Here is a 15,636-nt window from a genome sequence, read left to right on the forward strand (position 1 = left end):
AGTGTGAGTGGGTTTTCGAATGAAAAAAGAATGGGGAGAGAGATGTTTCTGATTGGCTTGGAAGTTTGGAATGGGGAAAGTTTTGTTTGAATGTTGAGACAGTTTGGATGCCATTGTGTTACTGGCATCCAGAAAGAGCAGTCAAAAGTTTTCGTGAGTAGTTCAGAAGCAAGTACTAGTGTTTTGTTTTGATAGTGGGAGTAGCCGAAAAGTGGTACGAGAGACAAATCAAATCGAGAAGAAATACCTCTTTGATTCTGTAAAGTCCAAGAGAGTAAGTTACAAGAATTATCATTATTAAAATTATTTGTGACACCAAGTAAAAAAGATACTTGGGTCTCAGGAGATTATTGTTGAGAGAAAGAGAGGAGAGAGTTTTGGAGTTTATTGAACGAGTAGTGGCAAAAAGAGGCCTGGCTTGTGTTTTGGAGAAATAGTTGCTGGTATCCTGCTGGATTGTTTGCTGAGAACGGAGAGGGCTTTGATTGGTAGCCTAACATAATCAACAAGGAGGAGCTGTTTGGGTCAAGAGGAGACATCAATTGTCTGTGAATCAAAAAGGTCAGTCAATAACCTATGTGATAGATTTTTTTTTATAATCTTTACGTAAAAGCATATGCATTTAAGATTCCAACATTTCAAAAATTAAATAGTAAGTATAAGTCATTTGCGAATACCAAATTTGTTTGTTTAGTTTGTTTTATTAATAGTATCAAGAACAAAGCGATAAATAATTGTTTGAATTAGATTAATCTACATGGTAAAAGTTTCTTTTGGACAGTTATGCCCACAGGATTTAATTAATAAATTTACAGAGCATTGCTTTTGATAATAAAGGTATTTGTATGTGTTTATTTATGATTTTTCTATTTATTTCCTTTTCCTATTTTATCCCGATAAGGATCAACTAAGAGATACTGAAGCCACGAGAAAGGATAAGTATAACCTAAGAGAATTTAATTAATTTTTTTTTTGACAAAAGGCACCCTGAGATTTTTTCTTAATAATTTTTATGTATGATTTGCGTTAATTAAATAATTGATCAAATAAATAATAATTAATATCAAAGTAATAAGAAGCAGATCATAACACTATATACGAATAAAGATTGCTGTGTTCCTCCTTAGTGATAGTTCTTTTAATAAAAAATTGCATTGTTTATGTTGTTGTTTTATTTAAATTTCAAAATTACCAGCCGCGCGCTTCGTATCTAACGAGATCCTTCCGCGAAAAAATTAAGGTACCGACCGCGCATCTGGTTCGCGCAAAGGGCGCTTTCCGCGAAAAGTTAAGGTACCGATCGCACATCTGGTATCGCGCACCGATGCGCCGCCACACCGATCGCGCAACCAGCGCTCGGACGCCGTCACATCGGAACGCGCCCCATCGGACGTCGTCACATCGGAAAGCGCCCTTTTGGCACTACGTCGCTATGTTTTTTGTATTCGTTACCTCCCCCCTATTCCAACGAGCCGTCGTACGTTAAAATCGGGGCATTAACAACAGAGATACGTATAGTTCCATGTTTTACCATATCTCTCTCTCTAATACACATAATTCCCTATATCAGCAGTGACATCATATACCTCTCTCTCTAACACACATAATTCCCTATATCTATAGTGACACCCGTTTAGATCATCTACTTGTATATAACTTGAAAAACTCCTGATACAAGAATAAAAAACCGCTAAACGCCGTAAAAATAAGTGGCGCAAAAAATATTCCAGCTACAAAAGATTTGATATGAACATTACGTGGCGCGAAAATGTATTTTCATTTTGATGCAAAACAAAATTCTAGTTTTATTTTAAAATATTTTTCCATAATATTTGCTAAATTTGAAGTAAACGCGCCACAAAAGAGTTTCAAAATTCAAACTGTATCAAATTTACTCTTTTGTGGCGCGTTTACTTCAAATTTAGCAAATATTATGGAAAAATCTTTTAAAATAAAACTAGAATTTTGTTTTGCATCAAAATGAAAATACATTTTCGCGCCACGTAATTTTCATATCAGATCTTTTGTAGCTGGAATATTGTATGAGCCACTCATTTTTACGGCGTTTAGCGGTTTTTTATTCTTGTAAATAATAATCGAAAAAATTATACATGGTTTTTCATTAAGAATTGCCCATATAGTAACTGGCGAAACCTTAGCACAAAATACGAATATTTAACCTAAAACACTTAAATAAAATATTCCTCCTTACCGAGATACCTAAGAGTGTTTTATTACTAATCTAAAATTATTTTTAGCCCATTGTTGAAGTTATACTTCTTTAGGCGCGATTGGGAGTGAATCTTTATTATTCTTCGCGCATGCACACACAGACAGTATGGAGTTAGTTGCTAAATGTTTTAAGTTATGTGCGTATCAGCCCAAAAATAGTGTGGAAGGAATATATTACTTTTAATAGTCTTATTAGTAAATATATTTTATTCCAAATTTTGTGTCTTTGGATTTGTCTATCTCGGGATTAAGATAATAAGTAATACTTGAAGTATTTTTATACTTCACTTGGTCTATTTGTCATTATGTCTGAGAAATCTTGTAGTCCGGATAAACAAAAGGGGTATAGCTCAGTGGTAGAGCGTTCGACTGAGGATCAAGAGGTCCCTGGTTCGAATCCCGGTGTTTTCTAATTTTTTAAATTTCTGCAACATTTAGTATTTTTTTGTTCTAACTTGACAAACAGTTTACACATGTTGGAATACTTTAACTAGTTTTAAGGGATAGTTTTCCGCTGTTACCAGAGGCGTGCTGTAGGGATATATACTTTGTTTTCCCCCTCACGCCTCACAATCTACACCACCATCAAAATAATAATATAAAAATCGATTTTTTCCAATATATCGAAAACTATTATAGATTTTTTGGTTGAGAATGTGCATGTGGCATTCTTATGGCAGCAACATCTTAATCTCAATTACAACAGCAAAATTATAGTGAAATTTGTCCACCCAATAAGAATTTTATGGGTGTTTTAAACCCTTAAACCCCCCCCCCCCCCTTCCCCCTACCAACTTTTGTGTATAAATTATTATTGTGGTACCATTAGTTAAACACATGAGTTTTTAAAACTTTTTTTGCCTCTTAATACCATTTTGATAAGTGTTTATCGAATTATTCTGAATATTTGTCGAATCCACCATATATTTGTAATATGGTTAACCTTTAATTACTTGCGCATTACCAATTACTTAAAATCAGCGGATTTACTTTTTTTTTAAATATACTTAGTTGTTTGTTATAAACCTTATTCGGCATCAGCGAATATGTACTTGGAGTTATATTACTACTTATGGAGTTATATGTACTTATATTACTACTTAGATTACTATAATTGTGGCGTATATTGTACACCACCGGAAACAACAAGTAATAAACTGTAAATTACGATCTTCCCAGAACGCCGATTATAATGAAACTAAAACCAGTTGTAAAGTACATTCCAGTGATAGGTTAGATAGTTAAACAATAAATTCAAAAATTAAAAAATATATTTGCAGTAGAATTCTTATATCTGGCATACAAAATATGCCAGCACGTGTAGTGAAAGGTTAAGAACGATTATAGAGGCCTATTAATAATCTGAAATTTTTTTTTATAATTTACATTTTTAGGTATATTGTGAAACATTAAAAAAGAAGCCACCTCTCGATTAAAGGTCTTGAAAATACTAGGAGGCAAAAAAGTTTTATGAACGGTGTTAAACTAATGGTACCACGATGATAGTTTAATTGGTACGTACACAAACATTTGGAGGGTTTAAAGGAACAAAATCCCATAAAATTTTTATGGGGTGTACAAATTTCAGTTATTTTTTTAAGATATTCCTGCCATATCATTTTCGATAAAAAATCTCTAATAGTTTTTGATATATTTGAAAAAAATCCATTTTGATTTTGTAACTTCAAGGGCTGTAACTTTTTTTATGAGCACATTTGTACTAAGGTAAGTTAGGTTCAATCAAACTATTTTTGGTCCCAGAATATGTAATTGAATTTATGACGTTCATTTTTATTACACCCTGTATATATCGACCCCTGCAAAGAATAACGTTCTAACCAGCATTTATGATATTCTTCAGAAATGATAAAAAAAAGATACCAATTTCTTTGATTTATTTTTTTATATGCATGTGACATTTTTTCAATGTAAGAAGTAAGTAATTATATAAATGTTAAACTCCTCTTTTAGAATAAGGGCTATATTTTTCGATTAGAGGATAGGTTTTTAAAATGTGGCAGTTACAGTTTTTGATAAAATATAAAGCTCATCTAATAATCTTGTAACTGCACTTACGATGTTCTTATCACATGTAATATCTACCTGCACATTTTAAATTAAACACCCTGTATTTTATATCACTACTGAAAAGTACCATTATCGTACTTTAATTTGTATACAACATTCCCTATGTCTAAATTTATTAGTTTTCGAGATATTTTCAATTCATTGGACCAGTAGCATGGTCGCACAGGATCACCAAAATTTAATAAACTGGACTGATTTTTTTGGAGTTACGTTAAGAATGAAGGTTATAAAATGCCTCCAACAACAAGGGATGAGATGAAAAATAGAATACAAAGTGTATTTCGAAGTGTTAATTTACAACTGTTTCGTAGTGTAAGTAACTCATTCACTCAACTATTTTGAACACCTTAGCTTTTAATTTTTTCAAAAATGTATTTTGTTACGTTTTTTTTTGTAAAATTTTTTACTGATAAATTATTTTTTGTTCTTTATTTGTTACATTGTTACATTTACATACAAAAGTAGTTTTTAATTGTTTTCACAAAATGTTGTATTTTGTGTTTTGGTTTATTTTTGCAAAATTTATAACTAACTAGCTGGCCCGGCGAACTTCGTACCGCCTTAGAAATAAATAAATAATGTGTCAAAAGTTCAATAAATAAAAATTAACAGAAAATCAAACAAAATATTACGTATTACCCAATATAAAAGTATCAATTTACTTAATTCATTCTGATAAGCAATATTTTTTTTGTATGTATACACCGTTCTTAGGCGTCAACGCCCTTCGGTAGGGATCTATGGAGGAGTATCACCAAGCCGGAAGCCCTTATCCCTTCCCGTACCGCTCCTCCATAGGCCGATCAGACGCCAGTTTATTCCAGACCAAGCCGTAGACTCTATTGAGTTTTATACTACGGCGTTGGCCTTTTATAAATTTCATGACCTAGCTGAGGCTCGAACCAGCGATCGCAAATCGCAAATCCACTAAACTTGTCGATCGACTGAGCCCCAGCTAACTGGACCGTCGGACCGACCCGGCAATATTTTTTTTGCCGTGCGTAAATATAAAACGATGGCTGTTTTCCAATGCACGATTCATTTTTCTTGCCCGAAACATGGACACTCAAAGTTTATTCCGCAAACTCCCAAAAACTTCCGATTAAAAACGTCACTACTATGCTCGATATATACATAAACAAATATATTGCTGTTTACCGAATAAGAAGTGACACTAGTAGACGCCTGGCGGGGATTACTGATCTAGTCATAATTGGCCAATTGATCGAACATAGTTAATAGTTATTTATGATATAAGTGTTAACAGTACAATTTTAAGGCACGCATGTGAAAGTTTCACATGCAATTCACATGAGTACCTTAAAAATGTACTTTTTAACACGTATATCATACAATATTTTTTTCTACAAACGTTATAATTTTATAAAATATAATATTTTTGTTAATTGCTGAAACCATGAAACCTATGACCCGTAGAAGGTAGAACTGGTTGTCTGCACTCGAGGGGAGTGTCTAAAAATTCTTAGCGAAAATATTATACCGTTACATAATAGTTATTTATGATATAAGTGTTAAAAGTACAAAATTTAAGGCACGCATGTGAAAGTTCGCTTCGCTCATTCTGCAATTCACATGAGTGCCTTAAAAATGTACTTTTTAACACGCAAATTTATAAAATACAATATTTTTGTTAATTGCTGAAACCATGAAACCTATGACCCATAAAAGGTAGAACTGGTTGTCTACACTCGAGGGGAATGTCTAAAAATTCTTAGCGAAAATATTATACCGTTACATAAACTTGTTTTTTCTACAAACGTGTTAAAAATGCAATAATACAGTTTAAATTAAATTTTAAAAAAACCTTTTAAACCACCTTTTTCAAATTGCGCAAGTGGTACTATTAATATTAATGTTAATAAGGCCCGGTCTTTTTACCTCCGAATAAAAGTTATTCGGAGGTTTATTTGACAGATTTACATTTAATCTGCCGGATAAACTTCCCAATAAATAGTTATTCGGAGGTGAAAAGACCGGGCCCAAAATGAAATATAAATATTTTGACGTTTCACAATTAACTTTTAACTGCAGTGCCTTAAAATTTTTAAAGCACTAGTGCTTTAAAGTAGCATTTTTAACGCTCCTATGGAGTGTTAAAAATTGCATTTTTAACACGGTTGTAGAAAAAATTTATTAAATCACTAATATGGCTCTTAGAAAATAGGGGTAGGTGATAAAAGTGAGAAAATTAAGTGTTGTATGTATTTTTACTTATTTATTTATTCACGGGCAAGCTCTATTCAGATATAAATTTTACAGTGTTCTAAATTATCATAATATAACATAGTGGTTTGAGAAAAAAAAAAAAAAAAGAATTGTGTGTACTTTGTACGCACGTAAGAAGTTATACTTCTATTATATAATTTCAAAGAAATAAATATACTTGACAGGTTATTTGTATTTTATTTAAATATTAAACAAACTTTCTTACCTACCACTTCTAAAAACTTTTTATTAAAACGATACCAAAAATTAAAAAAAAAAGAATATGAATCGTCCAGGATTTCAACCCGGGACCTCTAGATCTCCGGTCACACGCTCTACCACGGTGCTATATTCCCTTTGCTTTGACAGGTTACAAGATTTCTCATCTCACAGACTGACAAATTTAATAAGATAACATATAGGTCAGTACAATTACGAACAGAAGATAACACATAAATCAATTTAGAAATGTTCCAAGGTATAACGGTTTTGAGTTATCTAATACATACAGGTCATGTAACACTAATCACAATACAAAAGCTCTGGCCGAAAGTATTAAAAAGTTAGGGAAGAAATATGATTTTTAAAGCGGGAAACTGATATATTAAAAATTTCGAGGTTATTTAATGAGTTAGCTAATCGAAGAGTTCTAGGAATAAATGTGTTGTGAGAATAATTGAATCTATGAAAAGAAACATAAAAGGTTTGCACCTGCCTAGTCGAATGACTGGGGACAAATAGAGATATTTTGGAGAGAAGCTCGGGGCAGTTACACAGCCCATTGATAATTTTAAATAAAAGTATTAAGTCTCTTTGTTTTCTGCGTACCTCAAGAGGAGGTAAGCTCAGTATGCGCTCTAATGCAGAATAGTCGTAGTATACATGCATCTTAGTGGCAGTATATCTCAGAAAATTGTGTTGGACAGCCTCGTTTCAGTTTATGTTTATGAGTAAAGTAATATGGGGACCAAATTGTGGAACAGTAATCAAAATGAGATCTAACCAGGGACCAGGGAGAAATAAAGGGATTTAATAGCTGAGATGTTAGTAAAGTCTCCGGTGGTTCTCTTTATAAAACCACGCATCTTCATAGACTTATGTATTGTACTGGAAATGCGTGATTTATAGCTAAGGGCGGAGTCAAGGATCACACCTAGATCCTTAGTTTCAGAGGCAGAATGTAAGGTCAGATTATTTATACGATATTCGAAGATCATTGGATGATGAGTTCGATGAAAACGAAGAATATGACATTTGAATGCATTCAAACACATACCATTTTGCATACACCAGTTAGATAGGCGATCAATATCACTTTGTAGACTATGAATCAGTCTCACATGTAATTGTTTTAAAACATTTTAAATCATCAGCGAATAACAAAGTTTCACTTACTCGGAAACAGGGTATTAGATCATTGATAAATATATTAAACAACAGAGGTCCCAAGTGTGATCCTTGTGGTACACCTGAGGTAACAGAGATGGTATGAGAATAGTGATGATTAACCCTAACAATTAGCGATCTTTGCGTAAGATAGCTCTTGAGCCACTTCAATATAAGGCCATCAACTCGTATAAATAAAGTTTATGAATCAAGAGCTCGTGATTAACTTTGTCGAATGCTTTGGAAAAGTCAGTATACACAGAGTCAACTCGTATAGAGTCTACACAGAGTCAACTTATTCTTCTTCTTTTGACATCATAACCATGAATGGGTCTTTGCCTGTCTTGCTAGGCCCTTCCATTTAGACCTTCCTTATGTACTTCTTATCCATTGTATTATATTCATAGTTTTCAAGTTGTCTTCTACGTCAAACAACCGTCTCGTTCTGGACCTTCCTTTTTTTTCGTCTGTCTGTCAGCTTCTATTGTAATATTTTCGTTATTGTCTTTGTATCTTCTTGTCTTATATCCCAGCCATAGCCGTCTTTAACTTTTCACAAATCTTACAATATCGCACAATTTATTTAATTTTAATTCGTTAATTTCATCGATCCACTGCAAAAGTCCGGCGCGCGTCCCGCCGCCATCCCCCACGATAACGACAAAGGGCCTAGCCGGGTAAGATGATGAAAAATGCCCCAACTCGATTCGAATTGCATATAGGTCAACGTTTAGCACATAGAGAGAAACTCACTTTCTTTTTTAGGCTTTTTAAGTTTTTATTTTTTATCTCAGCCACATCGAGAGCTAGCGAAAAACTTTAAATAAAGCGGAATGGGACGTTTCGATGCCGCCGGTTCATCGCCGGCCGTTTCGATGCCGCCGGTTCATCGCCAGTCCATTTCATCGCCGTCATATCTCGCATTTCCTAGAATTCCTAATTAGTACTAAAAATAACTAATAATTGTAACTGTCGAAAATTCGGAAATATATCAGATAGCGATTAATTGACTGGCGATGAATCGGCCGGCATCGGCATCGAACTGGAGGCATCGAAACGGCGGCGATGAAACGTCCTAGACCCAAATAAAGAAGTTGTAAGTGTCAAAAAGTTCTGTCCGATTTTTTTTTTATTTTTGGCGGGAAATTCAAATTTTAGGACGATGTTAAAATTTTAAATAAGTATAAAAAACAAACTAAGACATTCGTTCTCACGAAAAAAATTATAACGTGTATTTTTGCATAATGTTTCACCCAGAATTTTTTCAGATTTTTAAAATTGGTGAAACTTACTTTTAAAAATAGAAAACCGCATTTTTTTGCTTTTTTTCGCTTTTTGATAAAATTTTATACAGGGTGTTTAAAGAAGGTCACACAGTCACTAGTAGTGATGTTGAAAAAGTAACTATTCGTTACAAAGTACTCGTTACTTACGAATACCGAAAGTAACGATTACTATTCAGAGAGGCAAATCGTTACTTTGATTACTCTGATTACTTCGTTACTTCGTATCAATCGTATCAGAGCTAATAGCGACTATTGTATCTACTTTGATTACTCTGGTTACTTCGTTACTTCATACCAATTATATTAGAGCGAGTAACGACTATTATATCTACTTTGATTACTTTGATTACTCTGATTACTTCGTACCAATCGTAACAGAGCGAATAACGACTATTGTACCTACTTTGTTTACTTTGATTACTCTGAGTAGTTCGGACTTCGTGAAGATCGTTATTATATCGGAATACCTATACAAAATACCTACCTACTGAGAAATACGATTCTCGATATGATTACCGGTACTAAAATGCAAAAATAACAAAAGTAATCATAGTAATCAAATCATTTTTATCCCTTAAACAGATTGGTGAAGGTCGTTGTTATATCGGAATACCTATACAAACCTACCTACTGAGAAATACGATTCTCGGTATAATTACCGGTACTCAAATACAAAAGTAACAAAAGTAATCATAGTAATCAAAGTAACGAATATTCTAAATGATTACTTTATACAAAACACCTACCTACTGAGAAATACGATTCTCGATATGATTACCGGTACTCAAATACAAAAGTATCAAAATAATCATAGTAATCAAAGTAACGGATACTGTAAATGATTACTTTATATAAAAGTAACGATTTGTAACGAATACTCGAACGTAACTATAATCAACATCACTAGTCACTAGCACAGGTAAAAAAAACTAAAAAATAATTGGGGTTTGCTTAATAAAAAATTTTTGTAATGTCATCCACTTTCAAGATACAGGGCGTTGAAGAAAACAAAATTTTACACATTTTTTACGATTTTGCCGAAACTACTGGCAATATTGTAATAAAATTTGGCAGGTTTTTAGAGGTAGTTATTGTTCATTTTTTCACATACAATTAAGAATTTCATATTCATCATTGGCGCGCATACGGGCAATGGTCTGAACTTTTTAAAGAAAAAAGATAGTACGCTACTGACATTTCAAATTAACAATCATTTTTGAATTCCTCGTTCAATTTGTGACAAAAAATCTATCTTCCAATTTTTTCATACGACGCGCCATTTTTATGCAAGAAATAAAATATTTTAATCCTTACAAAGTATTCGAATTTCTATGTAAGTTTCTATACATCTACATTTAGTATGGTATAGTTAGACCCAAACCCAGACATCCAAAGTGAAAGTTATCCTCCAACACCAAATTGTTCTATATGGTCCATATAATGTTCAGAAAAAAGTCACACCATTTTGAGCGTCGGGTTTTTTGGAGGGGGGGGGGAGAAATGTAAATTCGTAGTTTTTTTACGTTTTTCGTCAATATTTCTAAAGCTATGTGGTTTAGCATGAACAACCCTCTATACAAAATTGTTCTACATTAAATTTGAAATAAAAAAGGCCCTATGCATAACCCTTCTAAAATGAACGGTTCCAAAGTTAAGGAGGTAGTATAGTATAATTGGTCCAAAAAAGGCCTAACCAAGACATCCAAAGTAAAAGTTTTCCTTCAACACCAAATTGTTCTATATGGTCCACATATTGTTTAGTAAAAAGTTACACCATTTTGAGCGTCCGGTTTGGGGGGGGGGGGGAGATGGGGGAGAAGTCGGTAAATTAGTAGTTTCTTTAGGTTTTTCGTCAATATTCTATAGAAGAATGTTCTACATAAAATTTAAAACAAAAAAGGTTCTATACATAATTGTTATAAAATCAACGGTTACAGAGTTACGGAGGGTGAAAAGTGGAGGTTTTCGATACTTTTTATATTTCTCTCCCTTCTCCCCCCCCAAACCCGACGCTCAAAATGGTGTGACTTTTTTCTGGACATTATGTGGACCATATAGAACAATTTGGTGTTGGAGGATAACTTTCACTTTGGATGTCTGGGTTTTTGGTATAGTTATACCATACATTGCCCAAATTAATGTTTAATAAGGTTATTTTATAAAATGCATAATTTTCCCGTTATTTATGCTTGAATACTTAGATTTGGGTACTCGCCGAAAAAAAAATACATTCAATTACCTATAACTCACTTTCAGTTAAGTCTTTTCAGTAAGGAGTTTATTTCATTTTTTATTAGATTCAATTTTGGTAGGTAGTAATAACCTTTTTCTAAAATCTTATAGTTTTTGAGTTATTTATGAAAAATCTTTAATAACTCAAAAAGTTTTGATTTATTTTAATAACCTTATACAAATTTTGCTTAAAATTTGCCCCTCTATCGAATTCTGAGGATATTTTTAATAAAATAATTTTCACTCCCGAGAAGGGGTGGCATCCACCTCAAGGGTAAAAGCGCAAGTTGACACCATGTCACCTTTGTTCCTTGAGATATCCTCTAACCACTCACCAATTTTCATGCAAATCGATGGAGGTTCAACGAAATCGGAGGTAATAGCTCATATCCACCTTCAGTGACTGCACTAAACCCTCTTTAAATATTAAGATATATCAATTGGTAATTTTATTGTGGTATCCAAATGCATTCATGCATGAACGATGTATCTTCGTCGTCTTTATTTTGTACCGGATTTCCAGCTTCTTTAATAATTTCTTCATTGCTTAATTTTGGTAAATCTGTTAATAACACGAAAACGTTGATAAATAAGTCGATAAGATTCCAGAGGTCTACTCAGATCTCTTATCAGAGTGTCGATTATAATTTATAATATAGAATGTGTAGATTTTCATCTCATCACTAGCTGAAAAGTTTAGTTCATCATCGGCCCCCTCGTCAAATTGAATTTTTCTTTTTCTCTTTCTTATTTCTTTATATGTTTTATTTGGGCACAATTTTTTGGCTTCCTTGCGGTAAAGTAATTTGAAAGAGATTCATACTCTTTAATGACAGAACCCAGATCCATAATTTGTATATACAAATATTTTTTGTACAGTATTTGTGCCGCCCTCTCATAATGTGCCGCCCTAGGCAACTGCCTATATTGCCTAATGGATAAAGCAGCCCTGAGTCAGTGTCATGTAAAGTTTTATTTTTCATTAGATCACTAAGAGCCGCTATATGTGAAATTTGCTAATCATTTTATTCACGATAAGTCTAACTTAAATAGCAGAACCTCAAAGAAAACCTATGAGCACTGTGCCGTCACTTTTTAGTGGCACATGCCTCGACAACGGCGCACCAAACTTTCTGCTTACGAACGGGATAAATAAATTAAAAGGTAGGTAGCCTCCCTCACTACCAGAATTCAATTTTTTTCATTTTTTTTTAAGTTCTATATGATTAACAAATAAGACTCAGCGTAATTTTAACCCACCACACTCTTCTCCCTTCCCCCACCATCAAAAACTTCATTTTTCGTTTTTATTTTTTATTTAGAGGGGATGAAATCAATTTTAAAATTTCAAAAAATGCATACGCATAGTTGTGCGTCAAAACATGTCTATTTTTATGGACCCGTAGATTAAGTACATACCCGTAGATTACAACATACCTACAATTTTTGGTGGACGAACGCCCACCATTTTATGTGATTTTAGAAAACTACGGAACGTATCCCTACTTTTTCAATACAAGTAAAGTCTTTTTTTATGCGATTTCTTTTTATGCGCTTTTCTCTAGAACGTATCTACCGCATAAAACGAGACCTTACTGTATATATAGTGTCGCATGTACGGGGGTTGTGCGCCACTGGCGAGAACTTCCGTTCTCTGGGATTCAATAATTGTTAAGCAAATACTGCACTAGAACTTTTTAATACATTTCATATAAAAAAACTTGAAGGCACTTGTGGGAGTGCCGACAGAAGTGAAAACTTCTTATAGTAAATAGATGACGAGCTCAATGCTTTTTCCCCATCAAAAAAGAAGTGCTATACCTATATCATATACGCGATGCGTATGCCCTATGCTATTTATGTACACATACGTAATTTATATACGTACAAAATTTATTTCAGCGAAGTGATGCCGGTCGCAAATTCAATACTTTTTGCCCATCCAAGAAGTTCACAAGGTCCCTAAAGAATTTTTCAATTCAAAAATTTATTTCGTCGAAGCGATGACGTTTCCTAATTTAATACTTTTTCCCCATCCAAAAAGTACACAACGTGCCTCAAGAAGTTTTGACTTCAAATATTTATTTCGTCGAAGCGATGATGGTCGCGATAACGATCGCTAATTTAATACTTTTCCCCATCTAAAAAGTGCACAACGTCCCTAAAGATATTTTCAATTCAAAAATTTATTTCGTCGAAGCGATGACGGTCGCTAATTAAATACGTTTTCACCATCCAAAAAGTGCACAACGTCCCTCAAGAAGTTTTCACTTCAAATATTTATTTCGTAGAAGTGATGGCGGTCGCTAATTTAATAATTTTTCTCCATCCAAAAAGTGCACATCGTCCCTCAAGAAGTTTTCACTTCAAATTTCATCGAAGTGATGACGGTCGCTAATTTAATACTTTTTCCCATCCAAAAAGTGCACAACGTCCCTAAAAAATTTTCAATTCAAAAATTTATTTTGTCGAAGCGATGACGGTCACTCATTTAATACGTTTTCACCATCCAAAAAGTGCACAACGTCCGTCCCTAAAGAAGTTTTCACTCTAAAAATTTATTTCGCCGAAGCGATGACAGTCGCTAATTCAATACTTTTTCGCCATCCAAAAAGTGCACAACGTCCCTCAAGAAGTTTTGACTTCAAATATTTATTTCGTCGAAGCGATGATGGTCGCGATGACGGTCGTTAATTTAATACTTTTCCCCATCTAAAAAGTGCACAACGTCCCTAAAGAAATTTTCAATTCAAAAATTTATTTCGTCGAAGCGATGACGGTTGCTAATTAAATACGTTTTCACCATCCAAAAAGTGCACAACGTCCCTCAAGAAGTTTTCATTTCAAATATTTATTTCGTAGAAGTGATGGCGGTCGCTAATTTAATAATTTTTCCCCATCCAAAAAGTGCACATCGTCCCTCAAGAAGTTTTCACTTCAAATTTCATCTAAGTGATGACGGTCGCTAATTCAATACTTTTTCCCATCTAAAAAGTGCACAACGTCACTAAAGAAATTTTCACGTCAAAAATTTATTTCGTCGAGGCGATGACGGTCGCTAATTAATATTTTTCCCCCATCCAAAAAGTGCACAACGTAACTCAAGAAGTTTTCACTTCAAAAATGTATTTCTTCGAAGCGATGACGGTCGCCAATTTAATACATTTTACCATCCAAAAAGTGCACAACATCCCTAAAGAAGTTTTCACTTCAATAAATACACGTACAAAATTTATTTCGTCGAAGAGATGACGGTCGCGAAATAAATCCTTTTTCCCCATCCAAAAATAGGTTTTACGTTTATTTTAAATTTAAATACTTCTATACAATTTACAGAGAGAGTCTGTAATTTGGAATAAATTCAATATCTCAAATACTAATTGTTTTTTTGAAAAATGCTCAGACCCGTCGATTAGTATTTCAAATTGTCCTTTTTGACATACAATAATAATGTATACAGGGTGTCCCAATTTAGATATATGACGTCATCGTTGATTTTCTTGAATGGCAACACTGTCATTTTGATAGGGTGTGTAAAGTCATACACAACTTCAAAATATCAAATTTTTATTCTCTACCATTTAATAGAAAATAACAAAGTTATGTCTGTAATTTGGAATAAATTCAAAACTTATAATACTAATTGTTTTTTTGAAAAATGCTCAGACCTGTCGATTAGTATTTTAAATTGTCATTTTTGACATATAATAATAATGTATCCAAAGTGTCTCAATTTAGAGATATGACGTCATGATTGATTTTCTTAAAAGTCAACACTGTCATTTTGATAGATATTTTGATAGGGTGTGTAAAGTTATACATAACTGCAAAATTTCAAATTTTTTTCCCTACCATTTACAAGATAATAAAAAATAACAAAGTTATGAAAATCAAGTAATCAAATAATAATTGAATTTAATTATTTCAAATAAGCAAATGCTTATAACGTTGCCCCTTGACAATTTGACAATAATTGAGGGCAACATTTGAGTATTTGCTGAATTGAAATAATTAAATTCAATTATTTGATTACTTGTTTTTCATACCTTTGTTATTTTTTATTATCTTGTAAATGGTAGGGAATAAAAATTTGAAATTTTGCTGTTATTTTTACACACACATCAACGATGACGTCATATCTCTAAATTGGGACAATTTGAAATACTAATCGATGGGTCTGAGCATT

The 15,636-nt window shown here is 33.2% G+C and overlaps 1 non-coding gene across 1 annotated transcript; it reads left to right on the forward strand.

The window, feature by feature from the left end:
- Nucleotides 1-2,571: 2,571 nt before the first annotated feature.
- Nucleotides 2,572-2,643, forward strand: Trnal-gag (transfer RNA leucine (anticodon GAG)). Its single transcript has one exon. It is a non-coding gene; the product is annotated as a tRNA-Leu (tRNA).
- The last annotated feature ends 12,993 nt before the right edge of the window (nucleotides 2,644-15,636 follow it).

The sequence above is a fragment of the Diabrotica virgifera genome, chromosome 4 (genome assembly GCF_917563875.1).
Source record: "Diabrotica virgifera virgifera chromosome 4, PGI_DIABVI_V3a".
Classification (NCBI taxonomy): Eukaryota; Metazoa; Arthropoda; class Insecta; order Coleoptera; family Chrysomelidae; genus Diabrotica; species Diabrotica virgifera.